Below are 17,525 nucleotides of genomic sequence, written 5' to 3' on the forward strand. Positions count from 1 at the left end.
ACCTTGTGTCGCCACGTCAACCAGGGATGAAATTTATAGAGCTGAACAATTAATTGAAATATTATTGAAAATGCAATACGGCCAAGTGCAATATCCAAATTCCAATAGCTGAACTATTTTTAATAAAGGTAAAATGAGTCGCAACAGACCATAAATGAAACATTGTGGTGCTACAGCGTTTCAAATCATATTCTCTAGAGGTTAGGGAACATGTTTGTTTGGGACAACACCCAACAAAACATCATCATCATTTTTAGATATTTTTCCAGTGGAAATGAAATGCAAAAATTAGCATTCCAGCTAAATCGTGACTCATACTGATCATATCAATCAATCGCAATATCTCCCAAAATGGTCGCATCATGATTTCTTTTCATTCAGCCCTAACTGAAATCTTTGAGACCACCACTTGAAAATACCTTCTAAAATATTCCGTGCCCAGCCATTCAGTCTGTTTGTGTGTGTGTGTGTGTGTGTGTGTGTGTGTGTGTGTGTGTGTGTGTTTGCGAGTGCGTGCAGATTATTGACTCTCTGTGTCTGTTGGCAATGCAGACAGCCAAATAGGCAGTCAGCTGCAACAGTGAGTCACTCAGTCACCCTCGACTCAATACAATGCCCTTTAGACAAGACCGCAACTCACTCTGAGCTGTGTGGCTGTGTGTGTGCACATGTGTGTGTTTGTCTTGTGTATGTGGACCTTAGTTTCACATTTCAACCATGTGTTTGTGAGATTTTTTTTTAATGTTTTTTTTTTTTTTTTGCCTCTCTGTGCCTGTGCCGCATAAGCTCTGCGTCTCTCTGTTGGTAAACAGTACAATGCATGTGAAGGTTGTGTGTGTGTGTGCGTGTTTGTGTGTGCGTGTGTGTGTGTGTGTGTGTGTGTGTGTGTGTGTGTGTGTGTGTGTGCGTGCGTGTGTGTGCGTGTGTGTTTGTGTGTGTGTGTGTGTCTGTATTTGAAAGCAAGCTCCGTGCTTCTGTTTGACCTTTGGAATTCCCTTGGTCCGTCGCACACTGCCGCTTCGCCATAGATCCGCACACACCACTCATTGTGTGTGTGTGCGTGTGAGAGAGAGAGAGAGAGAGAGAGAGAGAGAGAGAGACCCCGAAAGAGGGAGAGGGAGAGAGAGACATAAATGTTTAATTTTGGAGTTGAATTTGTATGATTTTTGATTTCGTTCATGTATAATTTATAACAATGTCATGAATTGAATTAAAGGAAAAGAGTAAAAAGGGCAAAGATACAGAGAGAGAAATAGAGAATCAGCCGACCAGCTCATAGCCCGCAGGTCAAAGGTTATTTTAAATGCTCACGCTTCTAATGAAATAACCCTTCAACTGCTTGCTAATGGCTGTTGAATGTGCGGTGGTTTCATTATAAGCAGGCTCTCACCTTGTGTATATGCATCGTGGCTCAGATCAATATCTGAATCACTGCATTGGTTCACCACAGGATCAATAATGAATACATGAGTATGTAATTGAAATGCATTCCCGAAGGGGGCGAGGGGTGAGTCGGATTCAAATGAAGTCCTTCTAGGCTCATTGGGCCAGAATAATTAAAAATGTCTTTTTCATTAGCTGCTAACCACAGCAATGAGGACGAGGCTGTGTTTTCTTTCTTTCATTAGTTGGTTCTTACTTCAGTTCTTTGGTTCATTCTGTGGTTCTTTTGGTTCTTAAGTTCGTTCTATGGATCCTAAAGATTTTTTTCTTTTTGCCTTTTTGTTTTTTTTTTGAGAGTCGACAGCTTAGAGAGAAACAGGAAATAAGGGGTGTGATATGCAACAAAGGTCCCCTGGCCGTGGATCAAACTGTAGACGTTGCAGTTAAGTAACATGCTGCCCAACCATAATGTTACACCCAGATCTCTGGTTCATGACCTTAGTGTGCTCTTTCTTTCTTTCTTTCTTTCTTTCTTTCTTTCTTTCTTTCTTTCTTTCTTTCTTTCTTTCTTCCCTTCTTCCCTTCTTTCCTTTTTTCCTTCCTAACCCTAACCCTTTCATTAAAATCTGTATGTGTCATATATTTGATTAGGAATTACTTCCTTGGTTCTGAATCATTTAACATGGTGACAAATTCCAGTGTTGACATAATTAGTTTTGCTGATCTGGACTTACCCACTTTTCTAATTTGTCGCCATATGTTCCAAAGTTGCTGATGTGTGCAGATGGTGCTGTTTTATTGGTGTATGTACAAATGAATGGAGCCAGACAGAGGGAAACGGGGGAACGAGGAGATTGAACGTGTGAGAAAAAATAGAAAGAAAAAGACAAGTGAGCAGCTGAAAATGAAAAATGAAAAGCTGGAGGAGTCCCATTGTCATTAAGGGAAGAGACAGAAAACAGGAAATGCATGCCAGGTGGAAGTGGGTGGGGGTGGGTGAGGGATGGAAGGACTAATGGTGAAAAGAAAGTGATGAAACAGAGGCACAAAGATTGAGGAAAATAAAGGAAGAGAGTGATGAAGTGAGGAAGATTTAGCTGTGTTACTGACTGCAGACAGATGTGACTGTCTTCCAGTCACATCTGTCTGTCTGCAGTCAGCACAGCAGATAGAGGTCAAGTGCAGTAGATGGAGGTGAGAGGAGCAGTGGAGATTAACAGAAATGAAAGCCTGATGCAAAGTGGAGGAGAGGGCCGCTGCAGGAGGTGGAGAACGGATGGACGATTGCTATGGAGATGAAGTGTGGGACAAGATTAAACCTAATTAGAACATTATAATGACTTTGTAAGGTGAAACGAATAGATGGAAGCCATTATATTGGTGATAAAGAATGGAGACAGGCCAGCTCTTTAATGAAGAATAACACTGATTCTAACCAGGGCCTTTTTTTTGGGGGGGGGGAATCCTGTGTGAAGTTGTTATGGATAAAGAGGAGCTGAAGCAGAGAAATGAATTAAGAGAGATGACGAGAATAAACAAGGGCAATAGAGAAAAATAGAGATGAAAGCAGCGGAGAATTGAGATATATATCAAGATGGCGGAGAGAAGTCATGAAGAGGAGAGAAGTGAGGGAGATAAAAATGGTAAAACGACGGTGAGAGGTGGCATCAGGACGACTGAGGGAGGTCACATCCAGAGAAAATGAGAAAGATGAGTGATCCACGATTAGAAAGCGGAGAAGAGGGCTGGGGATGTGACTTCAAATCAGTGCCACGATTATTTCAAACCTTTACCTCGATTATGATTAATGAACCATAACTTTGGCACGAGCCACGTATTCTTCATATTCATCAATGTGATTGTTTTCTAGGTGATTAAACAAATGAATGGTGTTACCTTTGGTCGATATCCTGCGTTGCGTTCACCGCTGCCTGGTAGTCGCGACCGACCGAAGAGCCAATCAGGAGGCGAGGGGAGTGTCGGGGCGATAAAGGTCGCCAGGTGTAAACGTGGCAGAGGTGAAATGTTTTAAAACTAAAAGGTATTAGTGTGGACGCAGCCTGAGGCTCAGGGTTTGTGCTCATGTCATCCATATTGCCATTTTTTTTTTAAAGGGGACACTTCATGGACAATCATATTAAGGAAATTTATATTAACTGACATGAGCCTGTGCCTGGCCATTCGGCCCGGCTGTATAGATCCTTCCAGAAAGAGAGACGTGGAGGGCTGTTTTAAAGAGAAAAGAGAGGAAGGAGGCAAAGAGAGTGTAAGAAGGAGCGTTTATATGTGGTAGAGAGAAACCTTTAACATGTTTAGCCATGCTAGCAACCGAAACATCTGAGCAGCTACTGGACGGCTTGCCATGCAGTTTGGAAGATGTACGTTCCCCTCAGGATGAATTTGATACGTTTCTTATGTCACTGTGTGTGTGGTTGGCAACCGGCGCGTATTTTCAGCTGTTGCCCTTGGTCCGCTTTGACCTTGCTCTGCTCTGCTCATCAGCGTCACGTTTATAAGTCAAAGACATGCTGTCTCATCTAATGTGACAATTAAGAAAGATCTTCATCAGGGACTGAAGCGGAGGTCTCTCGGCTTTGACTCGGAGCGGGTTGCACACAAAGAGCATGGTTTACACACTGTTGTGTTAACTTGCTTTACAGCTGTGTGTGTGTGTGTGTGTGTGTGTGTATATCCAGATAAGTGCACCTCTAACAGGCATTCATGGCATATTCTCAACAGGCCACTTACTGCTCTTACACACACATGCAAACATACACTATCAGGCTTCATATCTGTAGTTCACTGCTTCAGTAAATACTCTTGTCTCCAGTGTGCACAGTCATGCATAGAAATGTACAAGTGCCATTACCTTCACGCCACTGTTGAGTCTGAAATTGGAGTCTGATGGAGGTGAATCTGAAGTGGTTTGTATATTACATCCAATGAAACATTTAGCCCCGGCCCCGGCAATATGATGCAACCAAAGTCATTGTAGCTGAGACAAGTGGGGCCCAGTGGTTAATAAGGTGAGGCTGCGACCGCAAGATTGTCAGTTTGAATCCCAGAAGAGGCTGACGTGTCTGGATGGGGAAAGAGACGGTCACACACACACACACACACACACACACACACACACACACACACACACACACACACACACACACACACACACTTATACACACACACACACACACACACACACACACACACACACACACACACACACACACTTTGTCCTCCTTCAGCAGCCACTGCCACCCTGCCCTTGAACAAGACAGTAAAGTCCTAACTGAGGCCGACAATGAAGAACTGTGAGTGTAAAGCTTAGTGAAAAAAGGCAGCTGTGCTTAATCAACCTTTTCCAGTAGAAGGTTAAAGTAATAATGTGTGACATTTTTATGTAGATGTCCCTTTTTGCTGCCCTATGCTCACTGATATAGTGATAAATGATATAATCTATTTATGCTCCAGGCTCTATACCACATACCATTTGTAAAGAGCAAGGTACCACTAAACGACAGTGTTGTTTTTGCAGTGAGTATACAAGAAATCAATGTGTTTTACCGTTTTTCAAAGATTAACACAGATTAACCCTCTCAGTCCCAGACCGAGAACTCCACTTTGACGTCCACATGTTGGTCAGATCACCACTGTTACAAACAAACGTAAAGACTCAGTTTTTTTCCTCAGTAACAGAGCTTTTGTAGGTTCCTATGTAATCCTCACTCAAACAGTGGGAGGGAGGGAGAGAGAGAGACTGGGACTGAGCAAGCAAAGATGTCTTTCAAGGGCTTAATACTTAGTTGTTTGTTTTCACAATTGTCTTTGAGCAGTTTCACTACCATTAGCAGTGTATTACCAGCCACGGTAGCTGGTGTTGTTTTGCACCGTGTGAGTCTGTGTGTGTGTGTGTGTGTGTGTGTGTGTGTGTGTGTGTGTGTCGTCATTGTAAAATTTGATCATGAAGACACCTACTGTAGCGGAACTAGCACAGAGGTGGTTCTGATGACGGTGGCAGTTCATATGCCTGCATGTCTGAGTGCTGACGTAATAATGGAGTAATAACCACTGACTACTTGAAACGTCAACATGTTGACGTAGACGAGCATTAGTATGCAGTATGGATTTGGGACATAGGTTTGGTTTCTCTAAGGAAAAGATTAATATTCTTTTTCCTAGCTGCCGCAACGCAAGTTTGATCGGAAGCAACTGTGTAGTTAGCATGAGCGGCTGTAGCTTACGATGCTAGAGGGAAAAGAGAGCCACCAACAGAAGACAAAGGAAAAGGTGTCACCGTCTCCACCCACACTGATGAACTGACAAGTGATTTTGGGAAGTGTAGTGTGGCGACGCTGCAACAGAAGGAACTTCACAGTCACCACATGGGTGTTTACTCTCTCTCAAATGCCTGCATTTAATATTTCAGTGCTGGTAATTGAATGCAGGGAGACTCATATATTTTACTGTTGGGCAAAGGCGAAGCGACACAGAGGAGATTTGTCAGGGGGCCGTGGGAGAGAAGGGCATCTGCATCTTAATTGATCTGAGGCGGGATATTTTCTAAAATTATGTGAATATGAATAAATTATTCATGCATGGAAGTATGCTTGTGTATTAGTAGTTGGTGTGCATGATGTCTGTGTGAGATATTGTCATTACTGTAAATGTTTCTTCTGCGTTTCTATAGTAACTGTGTGAATTTGAGTGCTTATTCTCAATCTGTGTGAGAATGAGTGAGTTTTCTGTGGTCCTTTAACATTAATAGTACCAATAATGTGTGCGTGTGTGCGTGCGTGCGTGCGTGCGTGCGTGTGTGTGTGTGTCGTTTCCTGCAGCTAAGCCAGATGGTGGTGTCAAGTGCAGACTGCTGAAATCAAGTGCTCTGACATCACCACGCCACAGTCACTCTCTGTATGTGTGTGTGTGCATATTTGTACAAGTGTGTTCATCATTGTGTGTGTGTGTGTGTGTGTGTGTGTGTGTGTGTGTGTGTGTGTGTGTGTGTGTGTGTGTGTGTGTGTGTGTGTGTGTGCGTGCTGCTGGACCAATCAGAAGGTCAGGGTGACTCAGGGACCATCCACACCTGTTTGTAATAGTCTCTGTCTTAACTTTGTCCCCCCTACTTTTCCTCTACGTCTCCCTCTCTCTCTTTGTCTCTCTAGAGCAGAGGGGTGGTTTCACCCATGGCTGCACACACTCATTGAGCGTGCTCAGCATAATGAACAAACACACACGCACACACACACACACACACACACGCACACACACACGCACGCAGTCTGACACGCGGGCAGCAGCAGTAATTAACAGATAACTGCGAGAAGCCATTATCATTACATGAACGAGGTGGGATCAGACGCTCCCACCAACATAATGGACAATTAGTCTCTGCATCGTCAAGTGTCCAGCAGAAAGGTCTCGGCAACTGGGTCGGCACTGATACTGGTGAGTTTCTGACAGGACATTTAAAGTCTTGTCTCACAGTGGAGACAGTAATGGGCATTTTTGATGTAGGTCATCGTACAAGATAGGTTTCACCGTAATTTCCCCTTTTCACTTCCGAGCACTTTTGGCGTCTTTCGAGACATTACCAATGATTTGGCAGTTTCTTTAGATGAAAGAGACAATTTCAGATTTATTAGAAGAAACGGGCGAAATCTTGAAATGACTGTGGCAATTTTCGGTGCCTTTTTTTTTTTTTTTAAAGGCCTACACGTCGTCTCGAGAAAGTTCACTGGAAGATCACATATAAGCCTGTGTCAGGCGATGGTATACAGTTTCCTGTTCTGTGAAAAACAATGTAATGGAAAAAAATCTGATCTTTTTTCGTGTAATATTTCTCAGACAGAAAACGGCTGCGTCGTGCTCAGGTTGTGCCCGGCAGCGTCCGAGCAGTTTGTTCTTCAGCATCTCCGATATTGTTTAGAGTTGTTTTGCTCACATTACGTTTTGTTTTGTTTTTCAGATGCTGAACACACAACACAGTCTGATCTTTGTTTTGCATCTGTATTTACTGAGTAGTTTATAACAGAGGGAAAATTCATTTCCCTGCGTCACTGACATTTTAAAGATCAGTGGCCTAAACAAACAACAAACAACAACTAGTTTTACTGAATATATGTAAAAGTAAAAAGTTAGTAATGATTGAAATGCAAAATGAAACCTATGGTAGCTGATTGTTTTAGTCACTTGGGTGCAGAAACAAGCCGTAAACACAGCACTGACATTATCACTGTTGAAATGGGCAAACAGTTGCCTCTGTAGACGAGCGTGTAGACACAAAATAATCATATCGTTCTTTTGGGGCGGTCTTATTGGCCCCTTGATGGATCTTCACTTTCCTTTTAGCTCTGCTTTCGTTTTCCACCAACTCCTGAGGGAAAAGTCTCGGGACTGTAGCTGCTAAATGCTCCACTGTGTTCACCAGCTAGTTGCTAAATGTGTCCGTGCTGTTTGGTGCTGGACAGGCATCGCACAGTGGGTTTTTAGAGAACGGTGAGAGTGAACCAAAACCAATACAATGAACCACTCAAAGCCCTCCCCGAAGATGCTAGAAACCTCTTTGGAGTTTGAGGGGAACAGCAAAATAAGGTGATAATTCTCTCTCTGCGAGTGACACCTTTTACACCACACATATTTATTTGATCCATTACTGTTATAAAAAAAAAAAAAGAAGAAGTGATTGTTGCTGCTTTGCCCACACACTACCCAGGACAACTCTGGATCATCGGCATCTGTGACTGAGCCGGGAACATGTTCACCCAGCACACTCAGTCAATCAGAATCAGAACCACCTTCCTCCACAGGCTTTGAGTTGATTCAGAATCCAGGTCTTCCAAAAAAGTAACTAAGGGTGATCTTTTACTTTCTTTCATGATTGACTTCAATCTCTTGCGGTTACAGTATCAGTTCCACTTTGTCTCAGGGTAATGGGTAATCTGAGATGGAGTGCATTTGAAAATTAAACATCCCGAGCTCGCCTGCTAGCCAGAGATGAATGCATTAGAGGCCAGACAAATTGGGTGAAATTGTCCCCCCACCACTCCGGTCTGGGCTAATGGAGCCACTACGAAGGCCGTGGCCAAAGCCTCCCTGCATGGCTGCTGCTGAAACTGATCTCTGCCTGCACACCAGTGGCACTGCACAGACTGTGCCTGTGCAAAATATTATGTCACGCTTTATCTTTTTCTTTTTTTTTCTTTTTTTGCATGGATCTCTTACTTTATCTTTTAATGTTTATGTGAAAAATCCCTGACAATAACCAAGTGTTGTGATTCATAGAACATTTAGAGTATAATGTGGCGTTGCATGCTGTATTTTTCACTCTGCAGATGATTGCTGAGTTTAAGGATTTCATGCAGGATCTAGCATCTTACCAGAGGCTTATACATGACTGAAGACTGTGCCTGTATCTGTGTGTGTGTGTGTGTGTGTGTGTGTGTGTGTGTGTGTGTGGGGGGGGGATTTTTATTCCTCCTCAAGGTTAAAATGGAAATCCACACCGTCCATATTAGTCAGGCTATATATCTCCAGCTCCTGACTTTTTTTTATTTTTTATAGCACTCCCTCATTTCCTCTGCTCGCTGCTGCATCTGATGCTCTCTCCTCCCATCTTTTGTCGGTCCGCATCGTAAATATAAACCGTTGTTTTCTCATCTCCTCTCCTCTCTCAGCCTTGTCCTCTATTGATTGTGGCTGCCGTTAATTAACAAATATTCGTAATGAGTCAAACACTGATTACCTTGTTCCAGCCGTAGAGACAACCTCTCGCTGTGCTTCAGACAGACCTTCAAGCACGAGGTCACAATAATCAGACTGCACTCAGACCACACTGCCTTGCCATCGCAGCAGAGCTGATTCGAGTCAGATTGCAGCTATAGCTGTAGCCCCCCCAGAGGTTTTGCACCAAACAACTGGAAAATAGCCGGTTCTGCTGCCAACTTCTCCCCCGCAGAAAAAAGAATATCAAGGGGTTGAGTTGTGGGTTTCCTGAGTATTATGGGGCTTATGTCTCTGAAATTTCTCACAAGGGAGGCTCTCCTAGTGGAGGATACATTCTGTGTGTGTGTGTATATATGTGTGTGTGGTGGTGTCAGAGCAGCGAGCCTCCTGCTGTTTATCCGGTGATGCAACAGGCTTCAGGCTTCAGCACATCACACAGAGGAGAGTTGTGTCTTCATCTCGTCAGCGTTGCCACACTGGATCCCACCTCTCTCTCATTACTTTTGTACACCTTTTACACTTCATATGACTTCTACAGCTACCTGATAAAAAAAAAAGTGTCAAAGGCATCAGTAAACACATCTCTCTTGCCAATGTGTCATTTTTACTCCCCCAATTCATAGCAGCTGAAGTGACTGAAATTCCACTGAATTTAAATGTCCAGAATCCCAACAAATTAAGTCCATGTTTGTGCACCTCATGATTCTGTCTGACTTGCATTTGCATCACATACAGTATCTGCAATTAATATGAGCCTCTTTATTGACCGTAGCCGTGATTCCTCTCTAAATGTGACCCAGTCTTTTAGTTACTTAACTGTACTTTAAAGAGTTTATTAGCCACAACCACAAAATTAACCTCAACCATAGTGTAATCATGCACAGGTATCGTAGGAAGTGACTCTTTTATAAACACTGGCATTTGGATGCACAGTGAAAAACGTTGTCACTGTCATGGATGTAGTCTGGGGTTTTACAGAATTGTCAAATGTTGCTTTCGATGTGATCATGCAAAAAAGCGTCAGGTGCTGTTGTTGTCTTTATCTGATTTCTGATCAGCGCAACTACTGAATGATCTCCATGTTTTAGAGCGACGACAAAATGTTCATCTCACTCCATCCATTTCAGTCATCCACATGTTTTTGTTATTTAATAGTTGTTAGCTAGCTAGCTAAACGGTTTAACTTAGCAGTGATAGAAGTTACACTTCTGGCAATATTTGGCAGTTAAACTACTTTAAGTTTATTACCACTCTCTAGACTGAAGATTACTCCAGGCCTCCAGGAACAGCACTGGGCTGTGAAGAGATTTTGACAAAGTGCGACAGTTGGAACTGCATGTCACATGACACCCAAAGTTTTTTTTTCTCATATAAAGCCATTGCAAGAGAAAAGCCGACCGAAGAGAACAAGTACAAACGAACACAAGTGAGAAACTGTGTCTCTTTAGTTTCCTGTGATTAAAACATTTCTTGTGAGCATTGCAAATGCTCTGAAATGATCCTTTTACTATCTCAAATTGTGCAGTTTAGACCAATGAAAGTTAAAAACTTCTTCCACTTCTTTTATCCGTTTTTTCTATTTATTGTTATCATCCATAGGCTATGCAGTGGCATCTTGTACACCACAGGCTGAATGGATGCAGACAGAATTGTGATTAAGCTATACCTGCTGAGTGTAAGCAAAAGTTAAATAGTTTGCTTCTGGGTTTCCTGTGGATGTGGGGAACTTAATGTGCTTAGAGACATCTAGAAGTATCTTTTAAGTGTCCTGTTCAAATATCAGAGGGACCTAAAGAAGTATTTGGCTGCAGGAGTCTCATTTCAGTCCTGCGCTGTTCTCTAATCAATGCTCACACTAGTAGAAGGCTAATCCTTCCACTGAGCTACCCAAATACTCAATAAAGACAGAGTGCAGTGTACCACCCGAACTGTGTGTGCCGATACCAAACAGGACACTGTAGAGGTGAGCTTGGTGACATTATTGGGGAGATGAGCATTCGAGGGTGAATCTGAGCCGAGTGAACGCATGTGACAGTGAGACAGCAGGTCGAAATTGAGGTTGAAATCCCTAGAAACAGCGTCGTGTCCTCGATCTTTCACACCGCTGTCTCCTTTCGTTTGTGTGTGTTTGTGTGTGTGTGTGTGTGTGTGTGTATGTGTGCAGGATTGTGACCTTGAGGTAAGGAGGTCCATTCAGCTGTTGATTGCCAGGCCTCACTGGCATCGCTGCGGGTAATGCCATGAATTGATTCAGCGCCAAGTCTGAACATTTTCCCCCTCCTAATCTAAATCTCTCTCCCGCTCGCTTTTCTGTCTCCTCTGTCTTTCGACGCCTTCCTCTCCCTCTCTCTCCTGTCTTTGTCCCTCGCCTCTCGGCCTTGCAGTCTGCTCACCTTGCTCATCTGTGGCTAAGCCTGAGCCCCAGTGTTGCCAGCCTCATTGCTTAAATTTCCTAGTCATTACAACACTGTCAGTAGAGGTCTATCCATATTCATTTGCAGTTTACAGTCATTGTTTGTGTCTGTGCATGTGAGGAAGATATAAACTAGTGTGTGTGTGTGTGTACCTGTTCCAGCTCTAGCCAACCAGCAGCTACTCAGCCTGGCAGGAGCAGTGATTGTTCTGTTCTTCATTATAAATGATAAAGGTTCATTCCAACCATTTCACATTGTGTTCATCCAGCAATTGTGTGTGTGTGTGTGTGTGTGTGTGTGTGTGTGTGTGTGTGTGTGTGTGTGTGTGTGTGCAAGAGTGAAATATTAGAGCTCCGTCTCCTCTCCGTTATCAAACAGTACATATGCCCACTCACACAGCCACTCACACACCCACACACTACTCTTCGCTCCCTCTCATAATTACAGCGGGGACGTTTTCACTGGTTTTCATTAGCAGGTTTGAGCAGATTGTGAGTGCAGATGCATGTGTTGTTGGATCTGGGAGAGTTCAAGAGTTTTAAATACAAAGAAGAAGAAAAAAAGCATGCATAGATGAGAAAAAACATGAGTTCCCAGGTATCACTTGAGCAAAAACATGCAGCCACAGGGCATGTTGAGCTGTGATTGAAGGGGCCTTATCTGAAGTGCTTTGTCTGAATGTTGAAACACCGACTTTCCAACAAGTCTGTGATTTGAACAAAACATTTTTTCACACTTATGAAAATGTGCAACCCTGCCTGCGATTAACATTGTAATTTTGTCGGATGAATCAGGGACCAATAAAATATAGATACCTCTGGAGCTTAGATGTAGTTATAGTAGAAGAAAACAAGACTATGGGGGGGTAGTAAGAATAAGATGTGTGGGTTGTAATGACGTACAGCTATTCTCCCCTTTTCACTCTTTAATTACACAATAGCAAAATAGTTGATAACACAATTTTCCCTCAACTTTACCCTTGCTCTCAAGTTCTGTAACCTGTAGGTAGCCAGTATTTCCTCTAAAATGGACAGTTTTTACTCTTGTTTCCCCTTTGTTATGTTAGCAGGAACCATACACTGTATCTACAGATGGACGCAGCCTCTGTGACGTCACACACAGGTTTCAGTTTTGAAGCTCGGAGTGGGCTGCTCCACTGATGCCATCTTGGCAATTTGCGTTTTTGTTTGTTAGCAGCTGTAGCTCCTTTTCCAGCAACTTCGGTATAAATAGGTATTGAATGTAAGACAACAAAGTTTAACATACAGCCATTGTAAAACATATGCAAATATATAATGATCTTGTGTGGCTTAAAGATATTTTAAAAACCTATTTTAACTGCACGTGTTAATGATGTGCACGCTTATGGAGCATTTATGAGCTGTAGATAAACTGTTGATAAATAGTTTATTCATTAGACATTATAATGTGACTGTAAGCATATAGCAGCACCCAGACTGCTACACACAGCCCAGACTGGATCACTTTATACTTCTACTAAGTCCAGTGCTGTTTATTTTAGGAAATCCTGTGTGTGCTGTGACGTTTCCTTCAGCTTGTTATGGTAATCTCCACTTAACAGTCTAATTTATGAGGAAAACCCTCTTATCTAATTGACTTAGTTAATGTCATCCCTATGAATAATCAGCTAACGTTACTCTTTGGTTTCTCCCATCTGGCTGACACACACACACACACACACACACACACACACACACACACACACACACACACGGAGTGCATCACCCACTCATTTCATACCCATAATGATAATGATAATAACTTTCCTATCCCATAAATCAATGTGGTAACACCACAACAGCACAGAGGCGTGTTGGGTCTCTGTTCCCCACTCTCTGTGTTTTTTCTCTCTGTCACCGCCTGTGTATTCAAATGAAAGACAGGATGATCAAAGGAAAAACCAACATAGTGTCTCTGTAAGTTGTTGAGTCCACCACATGCTGCTAGAACAGCTTCAATGCTCCTTGGCTTTGATTCTACAAGTCTCTGAACATCATTCATCCAAAAGATATTCCAGAAATGTTTAATCATTGGACAAAGGTGATCACTCACAGCCCCCCCCCCAGCTGAACAGAGCCACCACATCTGTAGGTGTTGAGCAGTCAGCCTGAGTCTCATAAACACACTGTACACGGTTCTCTGATTCATCCACCTGCGGCATCCTCTAATCAATACATTTGATTATCTCTTCCTACAGTGCGAGGTGTCCTTCCTCATACAGGCTGATTACTGAATAAGTGGATAAATTGGTATTAGTGTGCGGGCGCACTGTGAGTGTTTGCATCAGGATTCTCCTGTACGTAGCTTTTACTGGACATAAGTATTTTGATACTGTCTGGGGGTAATGGTCTCTTTATGATTAGTAAAGTTTGACAGCCACTTCAATGACAGTTTAGCTGTGTGTGTGCGCATGCCTCTGTGTGTGTGTGTGTGTGTGTGTGCGTGCTCCCATTGGCTATCTTTTTATCTGACTGTTAAACAGATGTTGTCTTTTACAAGAAAACAACAAACAACACAATAAAAAAAGGAATCAAAATGTGCTTAAAGTTTTAATCCGAAAACAAATAGAAGAAGGAAACACATTTGACACTGAGGCCCTTTTAGCCGCTGTACTGAAATCACTGGATTTTAGCTTTAATACAGAGCTGCAACTACCTGTCATTTTTTTAAGTCTCTTTCTGGACCTTTTCAATCTGTTTGGTCATTTTAGTTGTCTTTGTGGCTCTTTTGCATCTATTTTTTTTCGTCTTGTGTCTCCTTGTGCTTGTTTTGAGCCTCTTTGTGGACATTTTAAGTCCCCTTCTTATCATGTTCCATATTTTTCTAGTCATTCTGGTTGCCTTTGTAGGCATTTTGGTTCTCCTCGTAGATGTGTTGAGTCTGTTTGTGGTCAGTTTGTTGCTCCGTGTGATTTTATTTGTGGTAGTTTTTGCGAGAGAATAGACACTGTGCGTATATATAGAAACTGAAAAGTGACAAGGAGAAGCACGAAGAGTGTGGAAAATGGCTGGCATAAAGAACTGGCTGTATGCTGTTACCATGGTGACTAATGGGATACCAAACTTATTATCAGTGTATAGCATGAAGGGGGGGCGGGTGACGCTGTGAGTGTGTAAAAAGATACAGATAAGAGTGTGTGTTTAAAGGAGAGAGTCCTTATGCAGATGAAGTGGAAAATCGCATGTTGGTGAGTGCGTATGATGTGAAGACATGAAGTGTGTGTGAGCACTGACAGGTACACTGTGTGTCTGTCTGTGTGTTTGTATGTGTGTGTGTGTGTCTACTTCACCACTCAGGACTATAAGAGAGAGATCAGGAGGGATTAATGCAACTTCCAATTATTGTTCCTGTGTTTGCGTTCTCTCCCTCTTTCCCTCTCTTCTTGTTTCCCACTTTCCTCCCTCTGACAAACACACAGTCGTGTGCAAGCAAATGACCTCCCCCTTTCTGTTTCTTCCTCTTTCCTCTAAGCTCTCAGTGACAAGGGGATTTTCTTTAGCCTTTTTTAGTAAGATTGCGGTTATTTGTCACACAAGAGAGATGGAGGGATGGGAGAAGAAGAAAGGATCAGATGAAAAGCACAAAGGGAGAAAGGAACAGGTGGGAGACAAAGAAATGGAGGACGTATGAAATGAAACAGAGAGAAGGAGAAGGAGAGCAGTAGAGAGGGAGGAAAGGGAAATGAGAGAAGAGAGAGAGGAAAAGAAAGCAAGAGAAACTTACATCATCCATCGAAAACAAGCCTGGAGGATGAGGAGGATGTTTGTGATGATAAACTCTTCACCCTCAATGACTTTGGCACACACACACACACACACACACACACACACACACACACATTTGCTTCCTGTTGGCCAGCTTTTGTCACAGATGCTACTTGAGGCGTCTGTTGCGTTTAGGTTAAAGCAGTGAGAAATCATCATGCTCATACATCAGTTTTTTATTAGCTCTGTATCGGGTTCAACACTCCACTGAAATAAATAGTCACTTCTTCATCCAGCTTTATTTGCAGGGGCAGAACAGATAACGAATGGTAGTTGAACTATTCATTCATTCAAGTGAAATTTATCAATTGCAACCACATGCGATGATTTTTTTTCCAGGAAGGTGCTTGAAACATGAATCTATATAGAAACAAAATCCACATAGCAGCTTTATGAGTCAGACAGGTAACACTTCAGAAGGTGATATGATCCTCCATCTATCATCGTCTGACCATGCACTGTTCTCTCAATAACATCACTCCACAGCATGATTTCCCTGTGGGTGCTCACACTTATCCGTAGTTGCTCGAGCTCCCATGCACCCACATAACTGGCACCCATGTTTGCATCTGAAGAAGTGAAAAATTAACTTAAGTTCGAATATAACTTGAGATTTAGTGTGCATCGAGAATAGAACTGCTGACAATGTATGCACGAGTGTTTCCCACAAAAAATATAAATCATATTTTACACTTTTTATTTGAAGTGTTGATCCATAAGAGGATATATTTGTTGTTTTAAGAACTAAAAAACAACTCAGTGTAGTTTTAAATCTCCTCTCTCAGGCTTCTCTCTGGAGCTCTAGTAACAACAGGTCGACCAGCCAATCAGAAGAGAGGAGGCTCTGAGTCTCTCTTCTGATTTGCTGACTGTTTTCTGAGTGATCAAATAAAAATACAGCAGATTTCAGGTAAACACTCAGAGAAACCAACTCCTGCAAGGTTGGATTGTGGATCCAGGTGGGCGGGGCTTGGGGCATGGCAGTGAGCGGTGGCTGCTTTGTTGTGACATCACAAAGTTGGGTTTTAAGGCTTAGTTTCTGAATACAGGCTGTGTGCATTTCTCTGTGGACTGAGCGCTTTGATATTTCGCATTAATACAGAACCTAGACCTGCTTTATAATCAAACAACACGTGGACATTTATATGGGACCTTTAAAACAGCAGCTCTCAAAGTAGCTGTAATCTGCATCTGTTATTACTCTTTGCATGTTGCATCATTAGCAACAGACATATTTCCTAACACTTACACAAACATGTAGAGTATATGCATTCCCACCCCAATGCTGGCTGAAAACAAGCTTACATATGCGCACTCCTTGAGATAACTATTGAAATAAATTAATTTCAACCTCCAGAGCTGTTCGATTTTTATGCCTCTGGCCACTGACACACAAAACCCCCAAGAAACACACACACACACACACACACACACACAACCTCACACAACCTCACATACATACTCAGCCACAGCTCACACACACGCGAACGCCACACACAGCCAGCCTCGTCATATCATGCATTATCTCCTCCCGTATTAATGTCACAGCCCATTAAAACCCTTTTAACCCCATCTGACTGATGTCCTCGCCTACACAAACTTCCACATGTTAATGCAGCTGACGAAGGGACAGAGACAAGGGTAGAAAACACTATTAAAAATAAATGAGGTCTTTGGCTGCAGAGGCATGGCGTCGTACTTTATATAGTTTCATGTGACACAGGAACAGCAATGAAAAGCGTTGGTAAGAAGATAAAGAAGATTAAAAACACCGAAAGAAATGGACGCAAAGGGAAAAGAGCAGAGTTGAGTTTTATTGCCAGAGGCAGGATAATATTAACGTAGGCTGACTTGGTAGTCTGTGGTGAATTTGTATGCTGCAAATGAAGGAGCCAGACTCTTTTGGGAGCAGGGAGCAGCAAGACGTCTTTACTCATGAACTTCACCTCACCTTCTGCCGTTTCTTACATTATTCTGCGGCCACATGAGGAAAAGGCAGGTGGTTTTAAATGAAGAGGGGTAAAACGGAAAGACGGGGTGTGAATGAGGAGCGAAGTTGTGACCAAAAGCAGTGGGATTATACACAAGCTCTCTCTCTTTCTCTCAGTCTTAACCTTTGTGACCTTGGCTACAGGCTTGATCCGACTTTCTACGCATCATATGACTCGAGCTGACGTCTGAACATTACATGCAACGCTGTGTGTGTGTGTGTGTGTGTGTG

General features: G+C 42.7%; 1 protein-coding gene across 3 annotated transcripts in view; it reads left to right on the top strand.

The window, feature by feature from the left end:
• The window catches only part of slc8a4b (solute carrier family 8 member 4b), a 100,505-nt gene that overhangs the window by 21,580 nt on the left and 61,400 nt on the right, over positions 1 to 17,525 (top strand). The window lies entirely within an intron of this gene.

Source organism: Seriola aureovittata, chromosome 23 (genome assembly GCF_021018895.1).
Source record: "Seriola aureovittata isolate HTS-2021-v1 ecotype China chromosome 23, ASM2101889v1, whole genome shotgun sequence".
NCBI lineage: Eukaryota > Metazoa > Chordata > Actinopteri > Carangiformes > Carangidae > Seriola > Seriola aureovittata.